Raw genomic sequence first — 13,771 nt, 5'->3', positions numbered from 1 at the left:
TTTTGAGGGATGTAAACAAAAACAATGGTCCCAGCGTATTTCCTGTTTTACTTTTTTTTTTTTATTATAGGTTCAGAGAATCTAAAAAGAGCCACATATTGAGCAAAAATGTTATGATAGCTGTATTGACATGAAGTTATGATTGAATTGTCTCTTGTTACAGTTATGAAATAGTTTGATAACAAGTAGGAAATGTGCATGGGCCAATGACATGACCGCATTAAAATGGTCTATATATTTTACAATTTTAATATCCTGAGACAGTGTGATCCAATAGACTTGCCATTTTGGATATTCTGTATTTATTATTTATTTAGTTTTCTATTCTATCAAACTCATTTGTTGTCCTGTTGAAGCGTTCTTTTTTCTTTTTTTCTTTGTGAGCAATTACTCTCCACCCAGTGTTGCTGGGACTTGAGTATGACTCTTGCCACTCAGGACAGTTTGTATTTTTATGTAAATAATTTCAGTTTAATGCTCTCTCTACCAAGCTGAATTCATTGGCTTTGTTTCTTCATAATGTTTCGTACCAGGAGTATGTGGCAGACTCCTTGTTTTTTAGTCAGAGTATGATGTCTTTGTTTTTTTTTTTTTTTTTTTTTGTTTGTTTAACATTTTGTGCAGCTTCTTCTACTGTACTAAACAATTTTTCTTGTTACTGAAACATACAGTTGAAGTCAGAATTTTTAGCCCCCATGAATTAGAAGACCCTGTTTATTTTTCCCCTAATTCTGTTTAACACAGAGATTTTTTTAAACATATTTCTAGACATAATAGTCTTATTACTCATTTCTAATTACTGATTTATTTTATCGTTTCCATAATGATAGTAAATAATATTTTACTAGATATTTTTCAAGACAATGGGTGATTTAAACAGCAATTGGTTGGATTGCTCCTCCTCCAATACTAAATATTTGTTTAGTAATTCCATACTAAACAAGTAGCAGTTAACTAAAGGTTAAAGTTAAAGTGGTCACACTTTACAATGTTAATTAGTTAATGTTAATTAATGCATTTACTAACATGAACAAACAATGAACAATACATTTACTACTGTATTTGTTCATATTAGTTAACGTTAGTTAATGAAAATACAGTAGTTCATTGTTAGCTCATGTTAACTCATGGTGTATTAACTAATGTTAACAAGCATGGACTTGGTTGTTAATAATGCATTAGTAAATGTTCAATTATGATTAATAAATGATGTACATGTGTTGTTCATGATTAGTTCATGTTAGTAAATGCATTAACTAATAAACCTTATTGTAAAGTGTTACAGTTAAAGTTCTCTTCGTGTTTGTGTGGGTTTCGTCCAGGTGCTTCGGTTTCCCCCACAAGTCCAAAGACATGTGTTATAGGTGAATTAAATAAACTAAATTGGCAGTAGTGTATGTGTGTGAATGCAAGAGTGTATAGGTGTTTCATAGTGCGTAAAACATATGCTAAATAAGTTAATAAAGGGACTGAGCTGAAGGAAAATGAATGAATAAAATGAATTGTCCTGAAAAAAAGCTGCAGTCCTGAGGTATAAGAGGAATCAATATAAAAGTTTGCCCAGACTAAATATTTCAAATTGACTAAAGCATGTGTCTAAATTGCCATGATTGTCACAAGCCATGCATCTCTATTTGAAATAACAGACGACCCCTTATTTCTTCGAGGCACATATTAAGAGCTGCATATTGACATTGCAGCAATTAACCACAATGAAAAAAAAAACAGCTGTTGGCTTTTGAAGAATAAAGTGAGAACCTACATCACTCAAAAGGTATTTCTGAGTGTGCAAAAAGCTCTACTAGTTGGTAACCTATGGGTCGGTAACCACTGTTATAAAAGCATTATATATATATATATATATATATATATATATATATATATATATATATATATATATATATATATATATATATATATAAATAAATAAATAAAGTATTTTGGAGATTTCTGAGTTTTGTTGATTATGCTGGTTATATTGGGCTTTATGAACTATGATAAATGTATATGCATTATAGTTTTAGGTGATCTTCTTTACCTTTTACAGTCTTTAAACTGTGATCTAAAATGATTTATTTTTGTTCTGTACCCTTTTTTGGACAACATTAGTATTACGACCTTCATCTCTGAATCTGATTAAACTAAATGGCTGGTGTTTTAAAAAATGATGTCAAAAGTTTATGGAGCTTGATGTTCATTCATTATGGATTTAAACACTGAAATTGGGGTCTTTTTATAACTCCAATGGGTCATTTTAAATGTAGCAGTTGACATTAACACTGTCAACTACTTAGAGTTGTTTAGAAATCTTGTTTTTTTCTTTTGACGTAAGATTATTTTGCTTACCCCATTGGCAGATTAGTTTGCTTGTATTAAGGAAAAACTCGCTCAATATTGGCATATTATTTCTCAAAACAAGACGATATGTTTTGCTTGTCTAAAAAATTCTTCTTGATTTAGGAATTTTTAGATATTTGTACTAGAAACAAGACAAAAAAAATTTAAGTAAGAAAAGCATTTTTTGCAGTGATGGAGGTAGTGTTTTTTTTTTTAATACAGTTTAATCCTTTACTTGTTTTTATGTGTAAAGATATTTGTGTATCGTTGCACATCTTGTGTGTATTAAGCAATGTTTACACTTTTTTTTTGTACCTGCCTATATGTGCCTACAATATGTGCCTACAAAATTACAATATGCACTCTTTAAATTACAAAAACTCTGTGCCACTTACTTTAAACCTGCTTTTAGTTGGTCTATGACGCAGTCTATTTTAGTTGCCTCAAAATAGCAACGCAACAACAATGCGCCTTGAGTAACCTCCTTTTCACATTCAAAAGTCCACAAAGTGACACAAATTGATTTGCTATTTAAACAACGTAAAACAAAATGTATAAATGAAACTTTGTATGAAAATAGCAACAAATCATGCCCTACACGCCTAGAATATATTATAAAAGTGCCCAATATATTATAGGGCTCTACTGTATTTACATATGTAGTCGGGCATTGAGTATTTGTTCACACTTACATTTAGAATCAACACATACTGTCCAACAGCTAAAGCAAAAATAAATAAATAAACTGCAAAAAAAAAAAATAATAGTAATAATAATTAAACAAATACAATAAAAATAGGGGCACTTTTTATTTAATGGTCTATTTGTTGAATTTAAGTTACATTGTAACTAATTTTCATTTTAAGTAAACTGTTTGGTTTGGGTTGGGGTTGGTGTAAGTTGACATGGACTTGCAAAGTTTTTTATAGTCAGTTAAATGTCTGTTTAGTAGCATTATCATAAGATATTAAGCAGACAGTCTACTAACACAAATGGACCCTCAAAATAAAGTGTTACCAAAAAATAGATTAATAAAAATGAATAATGGGTCCCACTTTATATTAAGTGGCCTTAACTAATAAGTATTTACACAGGAATTAATAGTTTGTTACAATATACTTATTGTGTAAATACATGTATTTACTGTGTACTTATGCTTGATTAAATACAAATATGTAATTACATCTGTAATTAACTTTTGTAATTACATTTGTAAATACACCGTTGACCATCCCTTATACCTTAACCCACCCTTAAACCTACCCATACCACCAAACCTGTTCATAACCCAACCTCTGTCCCAACTCAAAAGCACCACAAGTGTTTTCAAATACATCAAAAACACAGTAAGTACATTTTATTTATTTATTTATTTATTTTTATGCAAGTACATAGTAGTTAAGGACATTTAATATAAAATGGGACCGAATAATAATAATGATTCATACTAAATGCATAGTGGAAACAGCAGTATCAGGAAGTTAAGAAGGTTTTACTTTGAAAGTAATATAAAGTTTAGAAAGCAAGAAAAAACTATTTAAAGCCCGGTGATTGTTTCAATAATACACAAATAATATATAAACTATTTTATTTTCGCCATGTGGAAAAAGCATGATTTTAAAATAAGAACAAGAAACTTTTTTGATGCAACAATTTGTATTTATTGTTTGACTGAATAATGTTTGCATGCGCACATACATTGATACCAAAACATTTTTTTTTTTTTTTTTCAGTTTAACACTGCAGCAAAGCATACCAGATATAATATTTTACAAGTCATGGGCTTTAAAAAAACTCCCCAAAATGAACAGAGCTCATATTTACCATTGCTTTACTGCAATCTATTGTATTATCTGGTTCAACATCATTTTTGTTTGCCTCGAAATGAACAGGTTGACACTTTTTTCCAATTTTGTCACAACCAAGAATAACATGCTGCTTCTGGACTTTGACTTTCTTGACCTGCTTCCTATTGTTGACCTCTGCATTGAAGAACATGAGAGGTTTCTTGCTGATGCAGAGGTTTCCCTTATACACCTTTCCTCCTGATGAACACACTGCAAACACTTTTCTTGCTTCCTGGAAGGGAAAGAATGACTGAATTGGTCTGTCCCAGGTGTCAATTTTGTCAATGAACTTTTGCCATGCTCTTAAATTGTTTGGATCGTTTGGTGTGTCTTTGCGAAGGTGGCGGTAAAGAAATGTGTCATAGGCCATCTTGTCTTTCGCTTCAGTGCAGGGCTTATTTGGGTGCAGCATGTCCAGCTCACTCAAACAGGTGTGAAGTGCAAGAATCATGATGACCATGAGCGACAGCATTTTTAGCTTGTGGAGAAATGTACAAATGTCATTTTATAATATAGATTTGAAAGATATCAAATTTGTTAAGATTAATAAATAAAATGAATAAAGAGAAACATTTAAAATGTAGAATCAAATTTCAGAAAATGTTTCTCAGCAAAAGTAATTAAGCAAATAAACAAATGAAAGAATGAATGATTGAATAAAAAAATAAATAAATAAAGCAAACATGCATACAAGACAATTAGATCAATACATTACCATATTGTGGGAAGTCTTTCTGGACGCTCAGAAGTTTGGCAGTACTTACCCCTGTTGAGTTTACATTTATAGGTAAATGTAAAGAGGAAGTGACTAACCCATCTTCAAAATCATGTGACGTGAGGGAGTTTTAAATCATGCAAAAGAAGAGAGAGGGGGGTTAAACCTTTGCATTAAAATAATGCATGGTACATTCAATATAATATACAATTTTAATGGAAAATAACAATTATAATTGTTTTTTTTTTTACTCAACTTGTGGTCGTCTTTTTATTTTGTGACAGTGCACCTCCCTTTGTTCAATTTCCATATAGTATATATAGTACTAAGTTAAAATGTACAGTTAACATGTAGGAAGTGTTCTGTATTCTGTAAGTACGTAGTAACATTTTCAATAGTCAAAACTCAATCAGCACAATAGCTAATGACCATACAATACATGTTGTTTTCACACAGTATTCAATGAACATATTTCTAAAATGCTTAAGTTTTCTGCACAAAATTACCCAATACAAAAGCCATGGGTCTTTCTTATCTTTTACAAATGCTTAAAAGCATAGTTTACCCAAAAATGAAAATGTACTCACTATTACTCACCCTTAAACGGTTATGAAACTTTAAGTTTCTTTCTTCTTCTCCCGGCCAGGACTTGAGCCAGCAACCTTCTTGCTGTGAGGTCACAGAGATGGGATAGGAAGTAACGAAGTACAAATGCTTCAATACTACAGATTTTTCTGGTATTTACTCCACTGTTTATTTTTCTGACCACTTTTTACTTTTACTCCTTACATTTTTACACAAATATCTGTACTTTCTACTCCTTACATTTTTCAACCATGGTACTTAGTTTCGTTTTCATGTGATTGGTGGTGCGATCTATATTATTTCTTTTCATAGTTCAATTTAAGTGCCTTTTTAATGCACTCAATCTATTTTTCATCATTGTGCACTGTAGCATGCAGCTTTTTCAAACAAAGGCTATCATGTACAGTGGACGCGCTACAATTTAAAAAAACACATGCAATTATATAAACACCAGCAAATAAGGAAACGATCTTCATCAGTTTGACAGCACACATGTTGAAAATTCTCATAACAAAAACAACTAAAGAAATGCGCTGCATTTCATGACAACACAAACAACAGAAGAAATGTGCTGTATTTTGTCACTGCACAAACAACTGAAGAAATGCGCTGCATTTTGTCACAACACTTGCAAATATCCACGTAACACAACAGAAAGGTTTTAATGTTTATGCCATGATTGTTGCTCAGTGAAGTTTTTACGGTGGTCTTTTAGTGTATTTTTTAAATTTTAATATCCTGATTACACGATTCCATTGTCTTTTGTAAATTTTAGGCCTAAATGAACTGATGATTAAATGTGAAACATTGTTTTAATAGTATGCAGCACGTTTAATAAAGGCAGCATGTTTCATTTTTTATGTTGTGACAAAATGTAGTGCGTTTCTTCAGTTGTTTGTGTTGTGACAAAATGCAGCATGTTTCTTCAGTTGTTTGTGTTGTGACTGTATGTTTTTTGTGCTCAAGGAATGATGCAGACAACCATTAAGTGGGGAGCTTCGTTTACTGTGACATTCTGCTGAAATACACTTCCTGTTACCGTATATCTCACTCGTGCCAACTGGCGTTCAACATACAACAAAGTACCATAATACTCTGTACAAATGTTCATGCCCAATACATTATATTTCCTCCCCCTTACACCTTAACAGTGCAACATTTTACAACGTAAACACAGCTATGTCACACGTAATGACTTGAACATGTCAGAGTAGAAAGTTTACATGTTACTACTAAAGATTCCCTTCTTGCCCACTAAACAGTCCGTAAAGATCTAATCTGTTAGGTGTTTTCCTCTGGCGAAGTAGATACCCCCTTTCAGGACTTGAAACTGTCCCAGTATCCACTGGAACATGAGGTTGGGTAACACTAGCATTACCATCATCACACACATTAGGAGCAAAGTCATCAGCTATGCTATTGTCCATAGCAGTCGTTCTGTCCTGTATATAAGATGGCAGCAAATGGTCCAGTTTGAACAAGATTACTACTGGAGTCCGAGTGTCAATTGTTCCTCACCATCATTCTCTGGCCAACCTCAAATGATCTGAGCTTCCTAGAGGGTGTGTCATGGGCTCATTTTTGCTGCTCTTGGTGTTTTACAACCACCACAGATGTGTCTGGCTTAAGCAGTGTGAGACGAATTCGTGGCTGTCTCTTTAAGAAAAGTTCAGCAGGGGTACGCTCTGTTACCGTATGAGGGGTGTTACGGTATGTTAACATGAACCGGGCCAGGCACATATGAGGTGCTACTGACTGCGCTCTTAACCTTTCCCATGCTTTTTTGAATATTTGTATCACCCGCTTGGCTTGTCCATTTGTGGCTGGATAAGGAGAAGATAGCACATGACGTACTCCATTTTTTTGTAGGAACTCTTCAAACTCCCTGGAAGTGAATGGTGGGCCGTTGTCCGACACCAACTATTTTGGGAAACCATATGAAGCCCAGAGATGACGCAAGATGTTTATAGTCTTCTCTGCATTTGTCAAGGGAGTGGGTAAGATTTCCACCCATTTTGAGTGAGCATCCACAATCACTAAGAAGTACTGCTTTTCAATCTCCGCATAATCTATGTGAATGCGTTCCCAGGGCGTTATTGCCCAGGACCAGGGAAAAAGTGGAGCACTGGGGGGTTGGTTTCTCCCCTGCTCATATGGCGAGCACTTACTTACTAGGCTCTGTATGTCTTGGTCGAGCCCTGGCCACCAGAGATATCCTCTTGCCAAAGCTTTCATTCTTACTATGCCGGGGTCTCATGCAGCTCCGACAATAGCCTTTCTCTATACTTTGGAGGAATGATTATTCTCGAACCCCAAAGGATACAGCCTTGGTCTGTTGAGAGCTGGTCTTTTCTGACATGGAATGGTTTCAGGTGTTTGTCTGTGATATGACTAGGCCTACCAGACAAAGTAAGGTCCAACACTTTCGAAAGCAAAGAATTTCTCCTAGTTTCTGTAGCAATGTCCTTTGCACAGAGAGGCAACTCATCAAGGTATGAAACCTGAAACACAGTCCCCTCTTCCCTCACTGTAGAGGTTGAGTCACAAGGTAATCTGGACAATGCACCTGCATTGGCATGATCAGTAGAATGTCTGTACTCGATGTCATAATCATAGGCCAACAAAGTCAATGCCCAGCATTGCATGCGAAGTGCTGCAAGTGTAGGAATGGCAGATTTGGAACCTAGAATAGCAAGCAGAGGTTTATGATCCGTCAGAAGATGAAACTTGCAGTCATGCATATACTTGTGAAACTTTTTGACTCCGAAGACTATGCTGAGGGCCTCTTTTTCAATCTGCGCAGTTTTTCTCGCTTGCTGTGAGAGTCCTTGATGTGAATGCAATAAGGTGCTCCTCCCCTGTAGGTGACACATGTGAGCTAACGTCCAGGTTACGTACGTAACCCACGTTCCCAGAATAGGGAACGGAAACATGTGTCTGTATAAACTGACTTTGGAAAGTGCTTTTTTGGAAACGACCAATCATTTCTGAAGATATAAAAATGGGCCAATGAAATGCCAATTGAATTGGCGGAGCTTAGCTCCACAGCTGAAACTGATGAGCCAATTAGGGCTATATTAGTTGCAGTGGTGGTAAGAGTACAAAAAAATTGTACTCAATTACAAGTACTGTTACATTGCTGAAGATGTACTCAATTACAAGTAAAAGTACTGGTGTTAAAAAGTACTCAAGTAAAAGTACAAATTACTCTTCATAAAAACTACTCAAATTACAAATTACTTTTTTAGTTGGTGGTATTGGTGCAATTATCCATAAATGCGGAGTCAGACAAGATCCAGGCAGTAAAACACATTTTACATAACACATTTAAAGATACTATAAACACTTTTAAAACTGTACATACAGCATTAATTATAGATCATAATGATAGAGCACCTATAGAGGAAACCCACGCCAACATGGGGAGAACATGCAAACTCCACACAGAAACACCAACTGACTCAGCCAGGGCTTGAACCAACAAACTTTTTGCTTTGAGGCGATAGGGATACCCACTGCGCACCATGATTATTTGACAAAAACGATGTTTTTCTATTTTGAGTATAAAGATAACAGAAATATGAACAAATAAAAATCGACTTTTTATCATTTCAAATGATGCCTCTCTTATCTGTACGATCAATAGATGATTTAATTAGAAAAAACACTTGCAAATTATGGAGAAACTTTGTTAATTACCTAATTCGCGAACTGAACCATCAGAAACCACAGAACCATAGAACAACACTGCCTAGTGCCTTAACAATAAATTAAATATCACACAAATGAAATTATGTCTTCTTACCATAATGTGTTTTTTTTAGATTATAGACTGAAGTCTTGTAACGGTTTCTGCAGATATCATAATGTCAAATTTAAGACTCTTTAAGACCATAAATTATTAAATTTAAGACCTATATCACAATATCAAAAGCACGCAAGAGAAAATGCAAAAACACAAAATAAAATAAAATTAATTAAATTGAACAGTACTGAAGACAGGCTAGATGCACCATTGAAGTACAGGAAGAAAAAAACAAAGAAACAAACATTGAGGCTGATTTATACTGGGTCAGTTGGCATTTCTGTGTGGAGTTTGCATATTTTCCCAGTGTTTGCGTTGGTTTGCTCAAGATGCTCCGGTTTTCCCCACAGTCTAAACACATGCATTTTAGGTAAATTAGGTAAGCTAAATTGTCTCCTGTTGTAAATAAGAATGGGTTGCAGCTGGAAGGGCATTCGCTGTGTAAAACATATGCTGGATAGATTGGCGGTTCATTCCACTGTGGCGACCCCAGATTAATAAAGGAACTAAGCCAAAAAGAAAATTAATGAATGATTATAAAGTTTTATAACTATTCAAGATTTTTAAATTAAAGTTTGATGCATCACTCACTTTTGTTTATATCTCGGACAGTTCTACCTATTAAAGTTAAATATCAATGACAACAGAACATGGGTTACACTACAATTATAGTTTTTTGTTCTGTCAAAAATAATAGAAAAAATAATTAAAACTTTTAGTTATTTTCCCCCTCAACATTTGACACATTGTCTGGCTAGTTTCTGTCCTCTACTTATGAGCTGAAAAGGCATGGTCCAACAATCCTGTCCATCATCACCAATAAAGCCTAGAAATTGGGCATCAGTAAGCCGATAGGTTCATATATTCTTTTTCAATTATCAAAGACATAATTTGTTACTTAATTTTTGTTACATTGTTTTAACTTCAAAAAATATACATCAGTGTAAAACCTATAAATGATGGAAAAACATATTCTGTAACATTAAAACCACCTGGGTCTCCACTTTTGCCATGGCTTCTTTTTTGTTGTAACAAACTTATCCCCCAGGTTTTTCAAAACTTTTTAACAAAACTCGTCCTTTCCATGGCTTTTGCAATTTCTAGCCAAGAATTATTGGTCATCTAGGTATTTCTATGGTGATCACGCATGGTCGGATCGTTAAGATGTCTGTACAGTCCTACTGTTACAGACAAAATCTCTTCATTGTTTCATGCTCAACTCAAATCAAACGCGGCGCCGCGCGAACTGTTCACCCGAAATCATGTTGCGCGCATCCAAAGTGAACCAACGCAAACACGACGATGACGTCACATTCGCCGCGCGCACTGAGCTATTGCATGCTGGTCTTATTTGTAGTTGTAATACCGCAAATTACAATATAACTAGTGAAATAAAGAACTACACCGCTACGAAACCAAGCAACAACAAAAAATAATTTAAATGAGCATTAGGAGTAGCGTTACATGGACATCGGAAAAATAAGATCTGTGCAAACATATTAAATACCTAGAACAGCAAATGTAAAACTTTTTAAGGCCTAAAATTTAGATGTTTATATTTTAGAACTTTTAAGACCCCGCGGGAACCCTATGTAAGCCAGATGGCACAGCAGAGGGCAGGTTTCATCCACTTTTTTTATGCGCTTTTTGGATATGCACATACAAACGGTTGATGGAAACGCTATAATGCGCATATTTTTTGAAAATGTGTGTGAATGGACAAACCAGCAGGCTAAGCACATTGTAAAACATGTTGTTTTGGTCATTCAAAACCGTCTTAACCGTTTCAGTATTATAATGACCTCCAGAATTGTCAAGAGTGTCTGCACTCCGTGTCTCGCGCCTTCAAACGCCAGCGCGCATTCACTGCGGGTCAGGATTGCCTTCTGAGCGCAAGTCATTTATTAAATTAAGATATATTCCCTCAGCTCCTCCTACCGATGCAAATTCTGTTTTTACTTTTGATATTTGTCGCCAGTTAATCAGAAGGTGGCGACTTTGTTCTCTTTGACTTTTTGGACGGAAACGCTGCTTTATTTGCAGTCTTTTATGCGATATTCTAGTTTTGGGCATACATTTAATTAGCATTTTTAGATAATAACAGCTATCCACACTGCATAAGCACAGCTGTCCCCTTTCTTCCCCATGTACCTCTAGGTGAACAGCTCCTCTGGGTGTGGCCATGGGCATTCATCCTCTGCTTTTTCTTCCTCATTTCTTCTGTCTTAAATCTCCATATGACAATCGATAACTTTATGACTGTTTGATGACGGTCAGCTCACGTAAATCTGCAGTAGCCTGAACTTGTCTTTCGGTTCAAATAATGTACCAGGCTTTTCATTGGTCCGTTAAGATGAGCTTTTTTTATTGGCTACTGAAATGCTAGTCAGTGCGAGGTTGAAATGTTAAATTATTTACAGTACTCTGTAACGAATTGTCATTTTGAAAGTAACTAAGTAGATTAATCAGCTTAATTTGTACTCAAGTACAAGTAAAATTACAGGCTTAAAATTCTACTCATGAAAGTACAATTACCCCAAAAATGTACTTAATTACAGTAATTTGAGTAGTTGTAATTCGTTACTCCCACCACTGATCAGTTGGCTGTGTAAGTTAGCTCATCAGAATTTTGCCTACTGAAGAGCCGATCGCTCAGCTCCCAGCTGGAGACTCAGGTGTTGTGGCAGTGGAGACACATGTCTCCGTTCCCTATTCGGGGAATGTGGGTTACGTACGTAACCTGGACGTTCCCCTTCATGGGAACTTCGATGTGTGTCTGTATAAACAGACTTTGGGAGACTGTATGGAAAGCGCCACAGCAACCAAGCCCGTCACGCTCCTGATGTGCAGTTTGCCAAGCCAAAGCGTGAGCACACTGACATCACCAAGAGCGCAACCTTCCAACGTCCCCTAGGCCCAACATATTACCATTACCTGGGAATAAATGTTTAATGTTTAATCGGCAGTCGTAAGTGTGCTTTTACCTAGCTAATATAGACTAGGGATTTTTTGGAAATACGACAGTACGTTGGGAAAGCGTCAGTCCCCGCAGGGGGAGGACGCGGCGGAGACCATCTGCTTCCCAGAAGGGGAGACCTGATGGAAAGGGGGCATATGGACTAGCCCTAAATAGGGGGATTGCTACATATGATAAGCTAGTTAGCGGTTTAGGGAAGACACGGGACCGCCTGATAAGGGGGAACACACCATGGGAACAGTGCATATGGCATCACCAAGTGGGCATGCGCATAGCTGGCACTGATCCTCAATATGCGTGTAGACCAAATGGGCGTACCGACCGCACACTGAGCCATGCATTCGACTCCTCCGCTGAGTCGATGATGTGGGCCTCGGAGGAACTTTCTAGGGTTCGCCTGAGAAGGGAAACTTACTAGCAGAGTAGAAAAAGGCGCACGCATCTCCGGGTTAGGGAGCATGGCGCAGCAAGCGTTTTGACACAGAGATTTATACCCCCCCGATTGATTGGGGTAACCCAATAACCGGGAGGAAACTGGCTCCACTCGAAGATTATTAAACCTCGCGAATGTGTTAGGTGTCGCCCAACCCGCAGCTCTGCAGATGTGTGTGAGAGAGGCGCCGCGTGATAACGCCCATGAGGAAGTGACAGCTCTAGTAGAGTGCGCTCTCATGTTAGGAGGGCGCGGCTCACCCTGGCATTGATAAGTGAGGGCGATGACATCAACTAACCAGTGCGCCAACCTCTGTTTTGAAACGGCACTTCCCTTCTGCTGACCACCGTAACAAATAAAGAGCTGTTCACATGATCTTACATTTTGCGTTCGTTCCACGTAAAGGCGCAAAGCGCGAACGGGACAAAGCAGTGAGTGGGTTGAGCCTGCCTCCTCTGAAGGCAGCGCTTGCAGGTTCACCACCTGATCTCTAAATGGAGTGGTAGAAACCTTGGGCACATAGCCAGCCCGGGTTCTCGGGACAACGTGAGAGTAACTGGGCCCGAATTCAAGGTACGATTCGCTGACCGAAAATGCCTCCAGATCCCCAACTCTCTTGAATGACGCCAATGCGATCAGCAGAGCTGTCTTTAAAGACAGAATTTTAAGTGATACTGACTTGAGTGGCTCGAACGGATTTCTCTGCAGACCCGCTAGGACTAGAGAGAGATCCAAAGAGGGCATGAGAGGGAGGTGGGACGAATTTAACCGCCGCGCGGCCCTGAGGAAATCGGATGATTAGATCATGCTTCCCGAGCGTGTTGCCATCTACCGCGTCATGGTGAGCGGAGATCGCAGCCATGTAAACCTTCAGTGTGGAGGGTGACAGCCTACGCTCTAGCTTATTCTAAAGGAAGGATAACACAATGCTAATCTGGCAAGTTCGGGGGTCTTCTCAGCGAGAAGCGCACCACTCAGAGAATAGACTCCACTTCAGGGAGCGTAGGCATGCCTCGTAGAGGGTGCTCTAGCCTGAGTGATGGTGTTAAGTACCGCAGGTGGTAAGTCACCT

Source organism: Danio rerio, chromosome 16 (assembly GCF_049306965.1).
Source record: "Danio rerio strain Tuebingen ecotype United States chromosome 16, GRCz12tu, whole genome shotgun sequence".
NCBI classification, from domain to species: domain Eukaryota; kingdom Metazoa; phylum Chordata; class Actinopteri; order Cypriniformes; family Danionidae; genus Danio; species Danio rerio.
Note: the sequence above shows the minus strand (reverse complement) of the source record.